We start from the raw sequence: 16,345 nt of genomic DNA, 5'->3' as shown, positions 1-16,345 counted from the left end.
TAAAATGGTGCTGTATCGTTTAAACTTCAGTTTTATATTGATTAAAATAAAACATGTCCAACATTTCAACATCCCTCTAGTTTTTCTTCTTGTTTTTTTTTCTTTGTTTGTTTTTGGATGGGTTCGTCCCTGTAGAACATCCTTGAATGTGTAGGAAAAGTTCATGAGAAATATTTAATTTTTTCCTCTCCAAAATCAAACAGTCAAGTAACTGAAACATTATCTGGGTCCTCTCTGTGCCTAAAGGGCAGAAATGCAGATGAAGGAAAACAAAAGAAATAAAGTCCATAAAGAAAACTCAAAAGGTGGGTTCGATTAACTGGGTAAGCACAGGTGAAAGTAATACAGGTAATCATACAGACAGAATTTCATACAAAGAACACGAGCAAAACTTAACCATCAAAACAGGAAACAACTCAAACGTCATATACTGAAACACGGAGACAGTGGAACGCTGACTGGAAAACACTGTGGAGGTTAGAATAAGGAATACAATTAAAACAGAAAGCAAAGAATGAATCAAAAACAGGAATATAAAACTGAAAACATAATGATAATGGATTGCATTTATATAGCGCTTTTCGGGGCCCTCAAAGCGCTGTACGATTCCACTATTCATTCACTCTCACATTCACACACTGGTGGAGGCAGCTACAGTTGTAGCCACAGCTGCCCTGGGGCAGACTGACAGAAGCGAGGCTGCCATATCGCGCCATCGGCCCCTCTGGCCATCACCAGTAGGCGGTAGGTGAAGTGTCTTGCCCAAGGACACAACGACTGAGACTGTCCGAGCCGGGGCTTGAACCGGCAACCTTCCGTTACTCTTTGAGCCACGATCGCAAAATATGACTAAAAAATATAACATAACATGAGCTGTCTCCATGATAAAATATCCACTTTCTCATAAACGTTTCTGTGGCTACATTCTCTATAAACGCCTCAAAAACACACTCCCATGAGCTTATTATTATTATTCTTTGACAAGTCTTTTTTAAAGTAAGTAAATCTGTAATTTCTTATTCACACTGATATTTGCGTCTCTGAGAAAAACCAGTGAGGAGGACTTCATCTCCATCGATACCTCCACCTCCTGTCAGGGGTGATTTTCGTGCTTCTCTGATTGGCGATTCATCACCCGGCTGCTTCGCTTCAATCCCTCTTTCTCTCTCTCTCCTCCAGCACAGAGGCCGCGCAAGATAGGAAATGACCTACATAGCGTGGCGGCTCCCTCGCCTCGGCTGTCGTTTGCATTTCAAGGGGTGATGAATAATTTACACACACATGCACACACACGCTCGCAATTCCCAGACCTCCCCATCCGAACATTGAACGTACATCCCACCGCAACATGACAGGCCTCAATAACGTTAGATAACTGAATTCAAATATGGATCCGTATGTGTGTGTATGTGTTATGGAGGAGGTGGTAAGCTCTTTGAGGAGGTGTTAGGAGGAGATGTGCGTGCAGGAGAGGGGCTGAGAGAGCTCAGGAACCACAGGTGAAACTTTCTGTCTGGAGTAGGAGCAGAAGACGAAGAAAGAGGGGGCGGCAAGAGAGGTGAAAAGTAGAAAGGAGGAAGAAGAGATGACAGGAGACGAGGGGCAAGAAGGAGAGGAAAGAGTTGGATGTGGCAGAGGAGGTAGTCATGCAGTTCAGATGTTTCTTTACTCGTGGCTTGTTGTTTGAAAGACAGAAGTTTGGGGTGTTTGCACTGGTTTTGCTGACATTGTGGGGTCTATCACCTGTTTGCTCTCACCTTTTGGGGATGCAGGAACAAAAAGGACACCAAAGCCTGGCACTCACCCCAAACAAACACAAGTATGATTGCACTTCTATATAAGTACGACGAGCCTTCATGTGTGATGCACTTCATGCTCTTCATCGAGTTCTAGTAACAAACAGATCTGGTAGGGCACATGTGGGGTACACTCTGAGAGTACGAGGTTGTAGGTTTGTTGTTATAGGGCACCAGGTCTTTGTATAACTAAAGTGAGCGCTGAGTCTGTGTCCTTTGCACAAAGTCAAGAGTGTTTTGAGTGGGTCTTGAACTTTGTCATGATCACCCCTTGTCTCCGATCATGTTTCTGATGTTCGTGAACATGATCTCATGGCTTACTGGGGGCGGGGAGGCTGTCCATTTTTTGGGAACTTCAGATTATCATTCCGTGTTTATGCAGATGATGTCATTCTATTGGTATGCTTCTTTATCTTCTCTTACTGACATCATACAGGCCAAGAGTAAAAAAAAAAAAAGAAGACTCAAACTGAGCATTTAAAGCAGCCTGAAGTCTGAACTTCTGGGTTACAGAGATTACTTGTGGATAAACTGACCTCATTATTTGAAACTTGCTTGAGATGTGCATTCGCCAATGTAACGATGTGAACATATATATGCATGTGTGGCATTAAATAGAGAAAGAATAGGTCCCTTTTATTCAAATTTGACACAGATAAAGTTATTTTAAGGAGTATTTTCAGGAGTGGATTAATCCACATTTGATTCACTATTGAGTATTTGATGAACTGAATATGAATAAAATCTATAGTGTTTTCACTGATGTATTCTCTGATAGATTTAAAAAACTAAAAACAAAACAGAATTTGCCTACATGTTAATTTTAAAACCTACACAGTATCAAGAGTTACCCTTTGAGTATTAAGAAAATAAAATGTGTTCAGCTATAAGATGCGGGAGTGTCTATAGTGAGACACAGGGGTGTAATGTGGTGCTTTAAATCGCAGGAACAAACATGATTAACCCTCTGGTGGGTATGCGGTGGGTTATATTTAGGTATAAAGTGTGTTGGGCTTTATTTGAGGGTACATTGGTGTAATGGGAGCTGAATGGGGGGTATATGAGGTATAATGCTGTAATCAGTTCACTGCAGGAGGAAAACCAGTGGAGCTTATTAGCTTCTGCAGAGACAGAGAGAGAGCGCGCCCATGAGCTCGGCGCTCTCTCACAAGACTACTAATCCTGTGCAGCGAGAGCTTTAGGCTTTCAGATGTACACACACACACACGCACACACACACGTTGTATATATCACCGTGGAGACCTTCACCTGATATAGACACATTGGCAGTGTCCAATATATCTAATTATACCTCAGCATTTTCCTGATAACAGTTTATCAAATGCTAACATGAAACTGATATGAAATCAGCAATAGCGAGAGCCTTCAGAGGATTATCATCTGAATCTGCAGCTTTACGGTGACTTTCAGCGCGCTGTTTGGCTGCCGGGGCCCTCAGCTTTACCGTTTTGGTTCACTGCTCTCAGAGCATCATTTCTGGCTGCAGCAGAAGCTTTGGTTGCTCCGAACAAACATGGCAACAAACAACAAAGCCTCCGAGTTGCGGGAGGTGGGCTGCAGTCAGAATGAGGATTTATTTATTAATTTTCACATAGAGTTCAGCTTCTGGTTTTGTCAGACCACAGTTAAATTTCTTTTAAATTAACCTTCAAAGACTTAACAGTTGTTTAATCCTGAATGTGTCTGTAGAACTCTTTATACCCAAGATATGCACTGCATTGGAAATATGCAGGTTAAAAGATCTAGATATAGCTGACTGGACAGCTTTTATTTCAACAGTATTTATACACCAGTAAGTAAGTAAGTTATATCTTAAATACACAGTGAAATATTACATCACAATAAATTAATATTATAATATTACAATACTAAAAACCTTTGTGCATAACTGCACAAATCCATCCTCAAAAGACACATCGTAGAATGTATTTTCTTCAAATCTAGATTTGATTTGTTAGTGAATGTGGACATCTATCCTAGTCTGCTGGGGAGAAGCCACAAATATATATATATATATATAAACAGGAACACACTGTGGTGAACAGTAAAAAAAATAAATAAATGAATCAATAGAATCTGGTGCTTCTCTTTCCAACATCGAGGGCTTCCACTCTTCAGGAAACAGGAAGCAGGTAGGGAATATTTTCACAGATCCCTCACACCCTGCCTTTTTTCAACTCCTCCTCTCCAGCAGGCGGTACAGTCAACACATTCTCACTCGCAGCTCGTCAGATGGTGACGTTTGGTCAGAAGCCCATTCTCCTCACATTGTAACGCAGGAGTTACCCCCCCTTTATTATCACTGATCTCAAAAGTGAGCAACAACAAAAACCTGCCAAAGGCCACATTAGGAGAACTGTGTTGAGAACAATGCCGCTGTCCCAGGTTCTTTTATGGTATTTGTTGAGTTCTGGTTTCTGTTCTGATTTCATTAAAATGGTTTGTTTTGTTTCTACATTCATGTTTTTCTGTTTACTATGTTGTCTTCCGTATTTAAACTTCCAGTTTTATTTTGATAGTTTCTTTGCTTTTCCTTGCCTGTGTCCTTTATGCTCCTGTTGTTGATTTCGAGCACATCCACCCAGTGCTGTTTGGACCAGTTAAGCTGATTCTGTTCATTTCAGTGAGTATTTGGGGCTTCTGGTCATGTTTCAGCTCTATTTCAGTGGTTAGCAGTTTAATCACAGAAACATTTCCCTGCTAAAATTCTCACATGGTTTCATTTCTATAACTGTTTGAAAAGATGAATAATTAATAGTATTTCACAAAGAGATATGCCTGGGATAAGAGAGACTTGCAAAAAATGAAAATGTTTCCTTTTTTTCTTACCCGTTAACGACCTGAAAACACCTCCGATTTATATTCTGACGTGCTGCAGGGGAATGCATTTGCAGATAGTCTAAACTTAAGCAGTAAAAAGTGATGCATGTCACAAATCGGTGACAGTTTCTCAGCTGCAGAATGAATGCTTATACTTTTAATATTGTATTTTTTAGATGATACTTTTGTACTTTGACTTGAGCAGGATGCATATTGAGCAGGCTGTTTCCATTGTAGCAATGTCACCTTGATTTCAACAGTGAAGTTATCATTACTGATGCAAATGATAAACAAAACTTAGGAAACAAGCATCAAGATGCAGTGAATCACTATATATTATTAAACTCTGTGAATAAAGTGCAATTTTACAAGGCACAAAATTAATGATCGGGTGTATGGATCGATACAGCTAATCAATAAATGACTCGTGTAACCATATGGATGTGAAATATTAAAGTTTAAGAGTCACCTCACTTCCTCTCCTGCCTTCCTCAGAGGTTGTGCTGCAGCTTTCTGGCTCTGCGTCTGGAAAGATGCAGCAGGGCAAAGTGCAGCGCTCGCCGCCCATGCGTGCAGCTGGGGGAGCGCTCGTCGGCAGCCATCTTTATGTTCTTATCTTCCTCCCATACGCCCCCCCGCAGGCCAGGCTCAGCCCTGCTGTAATTGACTTTCTCCCACTGAGCCCAGTGGAGGCTTCAGGCTGCAGAGCTGCACTGAAAAACCTATTACACACTGCTGCACACCTACACACTGCAGACCTATAGAGAGGGAGAGGAGGGAGGGAGTGTGTGCCTGAATTCATCCAGAGGAGTCGACAGCGTGTGTCTTGGTACAGATCCAAACAGGTAGGAACGACAGAAATCTGATTAACCAGCTTAGATCAGTGTGAGGATGATGGATCTGTGTGTGTGTGTGTGAGTGTGTGTGAAGATGTGTGTGTGTGCTTTCAGACAAACCCATCTGCAGAGGTCTGAAACTAACTCAAGTTTGTGTGATCTATCTAGAGTAATAATCCTGCCTGCTTTTATTGTCAGAGTTATATGAAGAGAAAGTGCGCTGCAGCCGATACCAGAGGACAAGGTCACCTTCTTCTGTTTTACTGTAAATTTTCATATTATCGATTCAGACAGTATTCAGACGCCTTAACTTTTTGCACTTTGTGTTTGTGTTAGAGACTTCATTTACAATTCACAAAGATCGAGTGAAAGTATTACAAATAAAAACCTGAAATGTTTTATATTTACACCAGTACCTTGCTCGAGCACGTGATCGAAGCCTATCATAATGTCACAGGACATTTGCCCCTTGAAGTGTCACCTTCTCATGCACCTGGGGACTGTTTCCATCAGAGTTACTATATTTAGGGTGTTTAGGGCTGGTGCACTTCGTTTGTTTCGCAATTGGACCAAAACAACTAAACTCAGAGACTCTGGGGTGGTTTAAGTCCAGCTCCAAATGAACTCCACTGTGGTTTGTTTGTGAAAGAGGTGTCAAACAAAAGGCCTGGGGACCAAAATTAGCTATGCTCACTGCAGAGCTTTGGAAAATGTAAAGGACGACATACATTTTGGACTTTTAACGATATTTAAACTTTTGAAGCTTTCCCTACTGATAAAGACCAGTTTCACTGGTCCGGCCCACTTAAGATCAAAGTGGGCTGCATGTGGGCCATGACCTAAAATGAGTTTTACATGCCTGGTGTATGGTGTGAACATGATCAGACCGACCCAACTACCAGGTGTACGTTTCAAGTTTGAGCTAAACACCTTCCCGTAGCCACATATTCATTGATGTGCAAAGGTGCGCTAATGGGCTAACAGCTAGCTGTGAAATTAACTGAATTCTTAATGTTCTCCAATAATCCAGAACACAGACACTTCTTCCTGCATTTACTTGTTGATCTCAGCTCAGACGCACCTGGCCAATTAGTGGACTGAACATTCTCACGTGATTTCAATTCACCTGGATTTTCTTCTGTGAGTAAAGAAAACAAACCAGAGGAATAAAAACGACAGGTTCACAAACTCGTCAGCTGATTTGGACCAGAGTAAACGGATTATAGGTGTGAAAGTGCCTTTAGTGTCACGGTTCTGGGTCCGTTGGACCCAGTATTTTGAGTTTATTATGTTTTGGTTTATTTCTGCTTCATGGATTGTTTTCTTCTCGTAGTGATGATGATGATTATTATTAGTTTCTTGTTTCTGTTTATCCGTGCTTAAGGATTTGTTCTCAGTTATATCTCACGTTTAGTTTAGTTCAGATTCCATGTGTCATTCTGTCTGTCTCTCAGTGTAAAGTCTGCATGCTTGTTTAGTAATTCATGTTTCCTGTTTTATTGTGAAAGTCTTTGTCTTATGTTAGTGTGTGCAGCTTAGCTCCCCCGTCTCGTTAGCCCTGATCTCTCCCAGCTGTGTCTCCCTCCTGTTGCCGATTCCCCCGTTACTACCCTGTGTATATAAGCCCTGTGTTTTCCCATGCTCAGTGTCGTGTTGTACCCTCAGAATTATGCCTGTGTGTCCTTGGTCTCAGTGTTCCATCCTCACTCCATGTTTGTTTTTCTGCCAGCAATAAAGCTGAGGTTTTTTGAGTTTCAATTCTGTGTTCGAGTCCTGCATTTGGATCCTCATCTCTGCCTGCCCGCACACAGAGCCCTGACATTTAGACAATTATTCTGACTGCATGGTGGATGGTGAGCAAGAAATGTTTTGGTGCATTAGTACATTACAGTAGACCTTGGAGATTTGAATTTAAGGTGCACTAGCACCCGGTGTGCTGCATTTGAGTTCAGAAATTGTGGAATCATCTCCTGAAAACCTGCTGTTTGGTCTCCCATTTGTAGCTGAGATAAAAATCGGATCATTTTAACTCTGAAAGTTGTCTTTTTATTAATTATTTACATCATTAAAGCTGTGATGCTGTCAGTGAGGCTTGCAGCTAGCAATTGGGATCATAAACTCATCAGGAAAGTTGTTACTGAGGTCATAAGTCAAGGGAACAGAAGTATTATTTTCCCATGGACTTTTAGAAAACTGGACAATCAGAGGAGTCACCCCCTGCTGACCATTAGAAATCATCATGCCTATTTCTGCTACCTCATTGGTTCACTTTATAGAACCAGACGATATGTCCATCCTTTAGATAAACTCCAGGGTCCTGAAGATTTGGAGAGTGTTTCATTCTCGATAGCATTTATTCTTCTCCTTCAACAACATAATAAAGTTTGAGAAAAGAGGAAGGGGGCTGAAATCTTCCAGAATTCACTTTAAGAGCCGGTATAAAAATAACAGCTGGTAGTCAAATAAATGCAAAAATCAATAAAAAAGCAATATAAAAAACGGGACCCTCACTCCGTTGTATTTACACTGAGTTTCTTTTTAAACAGAAATATTTTCGAGGCTCTGCTTATTTCAAGTTGTTTTTTCTTTGCCTAAAGTCAACAAAACACAACTTTCTTTTTTTTAAATTAAAAATGTGCAGACCAGTAAAAGCTTGTCTGTGGGCTTGAAGGTTAGAGGGAACATAAATATTCTGTAAGTGTTCATAATGAGGAATATTTCACAGCCAGACATTATGTTACATAACCCTGATTATGTGAAAGCAGCTGGCATCGAGGTCATTCTTGAGACTATTAGAGAAAGAGAAGAACTTGGAAAAACGACTTCAAGGGAAACTTTTTGGGGTTTCAGCACTTAAATGAAGAAAATCCCAAGGTTTAGTCAATATATTGAATTAAATCCAGAATTTGTAAATGGAAAAGTTTTTTGGTGGAGAAGTTCCTCAGGTTGAGTGAATTAAACCCCTGTTAGGTAACTTTTTTGGATGGCTTCATTCTTGCATATTTCATTGTGAAAATGCACTGGAGGAGTCGATGGTCAAGCCGCTTTTTGGTTTTCCTGCTGGATTTTTGCAGCCTCTCCTTCATTTTTTGTGCTTTATTTTTTCAGACATCTTAATGAAGACTTTCAGTTTCTCTCGTCTGCTTTGTCTCAACTCTCTAAACAATGTGTGAAATCCTTCACAGTTTGTTACTTGTGCACAAAACAAAGACCCTTTTCTCATTGTCAGTTGTTTGCCCAAATTTTTAAGCACATTTGGGCAAATAACTCAGGACAACTGTCTGCACTGTTAACAAATATTGTTGGGATGTCTTTGTGAGAGCTGTTTCCTCTCTCCAAAATTCAGTCAATGGTTACTTTATTAGGTACACTGCTCAAATGTTTAGCTGCTTGTTAATGCACTTATTTAATCAGCTAGTCAGCAACTCAGCTCACTTGGACATGTAGACATGGTCAAGACGACCTGCTGAAGTTCAATAAGAATGAGCAAGAACGAGATGAAAACTGTGAATGTGGCCGAGATAGGTCTGAGTATTTCAGAATTCCAGATCTCCTGGGATTTTCTTACACAATCATCTCTGAAAGATGGAAAATATCAAATGAGCGGCAGTCCTCTGGCCCTATTGATGTTAGAGGTTAAAGGAGAATGGCCAGACCGCTTGAACATGGTGGTATTCTCTTGGCAGCATTGTTCAAATAAGACAGCCGACCTGAGTTTTGTTGCTGACCACATCCATCATCATGTGGCTGCAGTCTACCAGTTTTCCGATGGCTACTCTGAACACGATAATGCTCCATTTCACAAATCTCACATCATCTCAAATTGGCTTCTTGAATATGAAAATGACTTCACTGTATTCAAATGGCCTCCACAGTCGTCACATCTCAGTCCAATAGAGCAGCTTTGGGATGTGGTGGAATGAGACACATCTGCAGCAACTGTGTGATGCTCTCATGTCAGCGTGGAGCAAAGTCTCTCAGGAACGTTTCTATCACCTTGTTGAATCTGAAGCAAGAAGAATTCAATCAGATCTAAGGGGGTCCAACCCACTGCTATCAAGATGCATCTAATAAAGTGGCCAGCAAGTTGTTGGAAGAAAGATGTCATCGCCTAAGTCATCAACAGCAGAATATTTCATCTAATAGTCATAACCTACCCTCAGAGCCCAGAGTTAAAATGCATTTACAGACTTGTACCCACAGCAACAACTGAAACAGCAGAAATTTTCAGAGATAAACACGATGCTAAGGAAGGTAAGATCGATGGATAACCTCCGCATACATGAAGCAGAGCTGGAAGACCTTTGTTTAAACATTTTCTGAAAACATTACCATCTGTGTTTGATTATAGTTTGGAACAGCAGGTTTTTATTTTGTTCCCAAAGTGATTTTTTTTAAAAGCAGGATGATGTTTCTGGAAGACGTCTAACAATATTTGATGATAACCTTAACAATGGCATTGTGTATCAATGGTAATGTTGGAATAATTCAGAAATATCATTTAAGAAGCCGAGGTGGAGCACCTGGCTCAGTTTCCGCTGATGCTGTTGGTGATGCATTGGGACTACATAGAAAAACAAAGGGAACTTTTCTCTTTTAAGAAAACTTTGCAGAATGAAAAGAAGGTCAATCACGCTTATGAGGATCTAAGCTGATTTGAGGATTTTACAGGAGCAGATGATACATCTCTGGGTCATAAAAGAGCCCAAACTATTTTTCCTGGCGATGTGGAGAAGGTTTTGAGACACCACTTTCAGTTTTTCTCCACTTTTACAATAATTTAATTTCAGTCTTTGAAAGCCTTTCATATGTCTTTTCATGTGGCCCCGTGTTTCTTTTTTATGTAAAGAGTTGAAATAAAGGAGCTGAATGTGCTGCTCTGCAGAGAGACGCTGTGCTCTCTTGATGAACTGCTCGAGCAGAAGCGCTGCCCTGATGCTTTTTGCAGCTAAAGTTTTGAACTAAATAGAAACCTGATCTCCATAATATATGAGAGATGTCAAGAAACGTTACAGATTATAAAATACAAAACTCATTACAAATAGAAAAGTTAAAGCTAACCTTATGCAAATTTCAGAATTGTTCTGATTATGAACCGCAGCAGTAGCAGCATTAAACAGACTTTCATAAAAGCAGCTGCATTAGTTCGAATCAGTGACACAACAGCTTAGATTTAAATTAGATGACTAAATAACTAAGGCACTATAAATGTTCTAGTCTAATTTAAAGGATAAAGTCTCATAGATCACACAGATTAACAAACGTGAACCTCATCATCTACAACAAGCCAACATTAAGGACTCCACCTGCTCTCTGATTAGGATAAATCTGCAACAGGAGAAAAAAAACATTTTTTTTCTGCTGGCTGCTGCTTTCACTCACAGTGGGCTATCTTCCTGTGCCTCTATGTACCTTACCTCGCATGTGTAAAAAGACATTTCTGGCAGCCACTCTTTGTTGATTCTCTAACTTTTATCAGAGGTTATATGACATTCCAGATTACTGTCCAAAGCACAGTTCGAGTATCGCTGGATCTTGTTCCAGGATCTGGAACTACAGTAATGTGTGTGTTGCACTGGACTGTTGTGATGGGTCGGGAAGTTAATCCTAAAATTTACCAGAGGAGCTATGTTCTAACCCTCATCTCATCGTGAGCTCAGGGTGGAAGAATGAGGTCAATGAGTTTCCTCTGTGGGGTGGCTGAGTTTAGAGACTCTCTGATATTGGGGTAAAGATGCTGCTCCTTTGCATCCAGCTGAGGTGGTTGTAGTTTCTGATTGGGGTTCCTCTTCAGTGCCTTCTTTGGAAAGCTTTCAGGAAAAGCCCAATTGAAAAGAGACCACCCCAGATAGACCCAGAACTCCCTGAAGATAGCTAACTTTGAAAAGTTTGGATGGATGGATAGATGGAAATAGTAGATTATCGACCCCAACATTAAAGCCATGGAAGTTGCAGAAATTGATCATCTGATGTTACAGTGAATGTCAGTGCAGAGGTGCTTACTAATCACAGCCTGCGGGCCCCATGCTGGAATATTACAGAGACCCAATGACTTTGACCCAGGCTCCAAGCTCCCCTGATCCTAATCTAATCAAACATCCATCCACTTGGAATACACCAGAACATGTCTATCCATCTCCATGACTCATAGAAGCTTTTGGCAACATCCTCATGCCATCAGCACATGACACCCTTAGATGTACTGTACCCATTCTCCAACGGCCCAGAGGGAGCACCTAACCCTAACACAATATTCAGTAGGTGGTTTTCAGGTTTTGGCTTTAACAACATTGATCCATTTTCCTTAAGCTTATTTCTAATAACATAGTAGTTTCGCATAATTCCCAATCTAAATGAACGATTATGTTCATAATACTGGGGCTGGGCAGTTGATCTTATGTCCGACTCAAGGGATTTATCTCCTCTTCTTTTAGCCAGTAGCTCTCAACTGCTGGGTGGGCCATAGGGATGTGGATGCTCAGAGGAAAGATATGGAGTAAAACTAAACCGAACTACCCACTGATTACAAATTGTGGTGAGCAGGGTGTGGCATTTGAAATGGGGCTTGAAAAGATGCTTTAAGCCAGCTTTCTTGTGATTGGCTCCCTCTGATAAACAGAAGGTTTGATTAGGAGGTGGGCTGGGCTTCAATGCTCACATATTATAATAACATATTACGGTAGCTCTCACTGACATCACACAGATCTAATTAAAGAAAAGAAAACTGCTTCTGGCTCATAGGAATTATTTGTACACACTTAATCTCTGACATGTTTAATATCAGCATCCATCATTGTAGCAATAAAAATCATAAAATATACACTTAAACTGCTTCTCTACCAATTTGAATTTGGCAGCAAATGGAGAGAAGAGGAGGCAGTACTGGGGGGACATGGAGGTTATGATGTAGGGCAGCTGGCCTGTAAGTGCCCATATGTGGAGAGCCGGTCGAGAAGTAAAAAATTGGGAAATAGCAGATTTCTGCAGTAATAACTGACCGATACAACAAAACAAGTCCTGCAAACACTGAAACTCTGCAGCAACATAAACTGTTGGCTCCAGTAACTTCATAAGTCACAAACCATGGTAACAACAGCCGTATCCCAGTCGTGTCCAGGCACTCCCTTTCCCCTGGAAACAGCTCTCTTATTTTCTCCTCTGTGCAGGATTTTTAGTAAATGCCACACAGGTGAAAAGATGTTTTTCTTTCTGGTTTGCCACTGTTTTTACTTTGTGTTCTCTCATAAATTGCAGTTCTTGGAAATTTCAAGGCCACTGTAAGTTTTCATATTTAGTCAAACTGACATCTTTAACAAGCATCGCAGGAACTGTTTCTCAAGTTTCCAGAACTAAACCTTGAATCCAAAACTGAACTCTCCAAAAGAAGTCAAGGTAGAGAGAGCTGAGGAAGCAGAGAGAGAGGGGGAGAGAGAGAGAGTGAGGGAGAGAGAGACCTGTGTGTTTCTTTTCTCAGGCTCAATGTTTTATTGAAAGGAGAGTCTAACTAGGTCAGCCTGTTCAAACCAAGCTCTCTCTTCCAGCCTCTCTCCCTCCATCTCTGTCCTCAGTTCACTCTGGTCTGCTGTCAGAGCAGAGAGACGAGAGAGGGGAGAAGAAGGGATAACAGAGATGTGCAGGAGGACACGCAGCGATGGAGAGAAATACAATGATTCAGTTAAAAGACAAAGCGATGGATCAGGGGAAAGGTGGGGAAAAGACAGCGTGGCGATGGATTGAAGTGAATGTTTAAAAAATGGGAGGGAAGGAGGGAACTTTAAAGGGGTGGGGGAATGAAAAGATGAGGATAAACTAAAGAGAGAATTTAAAACTAAAGAACAAAGGTGGATTGGTGTGGTACTGCTTCCAGGAAATCGCTCAAGTGTCTAGTAGTGTCTAGCACTGAGCAAGCTTCTCCCTCCTCGTGATGTCTGTGGAGGCGAGGAAAGCAAACTGAAATGACTGACAGCTCAAGGAGAGATCAACAAGATGTTTTTGGTGTCTTAAACTTCATTCTTTCCAAGCTCCTTAGACCTTAAACTTCATAAAAAAGTCATGTTCAAATTCTACCATGCAGCTCTGAGCTAATGGAGTCTAATGGGGGCATTTAAGGTTTATAAGCTCTAATTCTGCTACTGTTTTCAATATTCTGCTACTGTTTCACTCTTCTGCCACAAGGTAGCACAGGGCTGTGCAACAATTTCAGCATAGCCCAGTGCCCAAACAGCATTACAATTTCCATCGTTCATCATGTGACTCACACTGGCCACAGTGAGCATTACCAAACCTGATTATTCCTAATTCCTGTCATTCCACTGCCCAGGAAGCGCATTGCTCCAAAGCTGGCTGTAGTTCATCTAAAGCTGATTTTAGTTTTCACAAATGCAGCATTGATTATTTTACCAATAATAAATAAATAATGTCCTTTCGTTCCTTTTACAGAGATTGCAGTTTTACAGAAACATCTAGTGCTAATTCCTAATCCTAATCCAAATGTTTAATCTATAAATTCAAACCTATGAAACAACTAAGGAAAGGAGAAATGAACAATTAAGCTAAATGTTCATACCAAACATGCATTTCCAAACTTTTAGTGTAGTGAATGATTCAACCAAATATCCTTAAAACTAGAGTTTAGAGAGGCTGTCGCAAGCCACCCCCACCCTTCATATCAGCCCAGATGCATTCAAAAGATGAGTTAGAATGAAATCTGTTTCCATAGGATGTAAATTTTGTGTTTGCAGTACGTTTGTTTCTACTTTTACTTCTCAGATGGGATGAAAATGAGTTGTAATTTATTTTAGTTGAGTCCAGTAATTTTTATAAGATAAGAGGTTTAATGCATTTGAAATCATGCAGGTAAGTAGAGGATGCATGTAGGATTCAAACTGGTACTCTGGTGCTGGCAGTGAAATGCCCCCTTCAGCTTCCAAATGTGGCCCTGACTGCCTTTCAAAAAAGAAAAATGTGCATATCAGTGTGTACATGGACACTTTGTTTGTCTTTGGGGTTTTTTTTTTTGACATATGAGACCAATCTGATGAAAATTGTGTCCAGAAACACATTTTAATAAAATAAAAATCATGAATATTTTACAAACTGTTGCCAAAATACAGAAGAAAATACGTTAAATATTAAATCCTCCTGTCAGCAAATTTGTGTCTTGTTATTTCCCACTTATTTTCCAGCAAGCATAATTCCCCTGCACTGTAGAATATCCAGAAACCACATATACAAGTTTTAATGCAAGCCTGCCCAACTTGGTGCTTACATAAATGCATTTATACTCTTCTCAATTATAAATGTATATATAGAGAGAGTCTTAAAAAAATGTACATCACTAGACGTCTTCAGGAGAACCATGATGAGCAACAGCTGTAAAAAGAGGTGCTCCTCCCAAGCCAACCCAGTTATCAGGTGTGGATAATTGGCGACTAAGGAATTAAGCACATGCAACAACCAGTGTTGGGCAAGTTACTTTGAAAAAGTAATTAATTACAATTACTAGTTACTTCTTCAAAAAAGTAACTGAGTTAGTAACTGAGTTACAATATTCTAAAAGTAATTAATTACTTGAAAGGCAACTATTGCGTTACTTTAAAAAAAACAACCCTCTGTGGTCCAGGGTATAATTGCATATTTTTCACTACTTTTGATGTTTCCTCTACATTTCACCTTTAAAAACTATTTAATTTGCCTTGTTTGGTATCATTCTTTTCAACACAACCTTGCGTGTCTGAATTTACAGTTATGTTTTCATTTTGACATACTGTATTAACACAATTGATCTAAAATCAGACAACAAACAAAATCAGAGTAGAAAAAGTTATATTTTGTACTGTAACAACCACAAACATGTTTATTGAATCACATTTCATAACTTTAAATGCAAATATAAATTGTCATTGTTTTAAAATCATATGCAGAAGTTTTGCAAACAACAAAGTTATTTGCAGCCATTTACCTTTTACCCCTTTTTTAGAATAATAATTTCAAACTGTTTACATAACAATCAGCTGTTCTGCAGTCAATAAGATGCCACACAAATTATTTGTGCCACTTCAAATATTTCTGTCCACTATAAAGGAGAACATCACAGCCTGATACCTGCAGGTCTGACAGCAGCAGGTGTATCACTCCTGTTCTTTACCTGGAGACAGCAGTCACCTCATTGTTCTGACACACAACACAAAACTATCCACAACACTACACACTAACTACACAAGACAACACATTAACTACAAACTACAAACACGTTAAATGTCACAAATCTCTCACATCTCAAAACTCGCTCTCTGTGTTTCTGCTGTCTTTCTCTCTCTCTCTCTCTCACCGTCACTCCTAAAACTTCCCCCTCTTCCTAAACAACCAAATGTCATGTTGCCATATAGTTTTTGATTGGTTGGCATGGTGCATTTTTCCACCAAGATCAAAAGGCTGTTTTTTTGTTTTGTTTTGGGTTTTTTGGTCATAAGCATGGAGTGCTTGCTAGCGCTGTCCTTAGACGTTAAACATGAAGAAACTATTAAGGAAAAAACGCCGCTTATATATTGTTTATCATGACTCTGGTTTTACGTGGCCTATCAACACAATTTAAAAAACTGGTGTATATCACCTTGTTGCTTTGTCATCTTGATGTGGTCATGTGATTGGCTTACCACGACTACTTTATGCTTCCTCAGTCAAACAGCAGCACTCATGCGATTGTTTTGCCCCTTAGCTCCAGGTGTTGTGCCAAAAAGTGATCGTCGGGCAGAAAGTGATTGCCTTCCACGGGAGCGCGCGCAGCTGCTTAAAGCGATCGTGGCTCAAGAGTTGGGAGTTCGCCTTGTAATCGGAAGGTTGCCGGTTCGAGCCCCGGCTTGGACAGTCTCG

The sequence above is a fragment of the Aulonocara stuartgranti genome, assembly GCF_965226115.1.
Source record: "Aulonocara stuartgranti genome assembly, chromosome: 15".
NCBI lineage: Eukaryota > Metazoa > Chordata > Actinopteri > Cichliformes > Cichlidae > Aulonocara > Aulonocara stuartgranti.
This window is presented reverse-complemented; position numbering follows the sequence as displayed.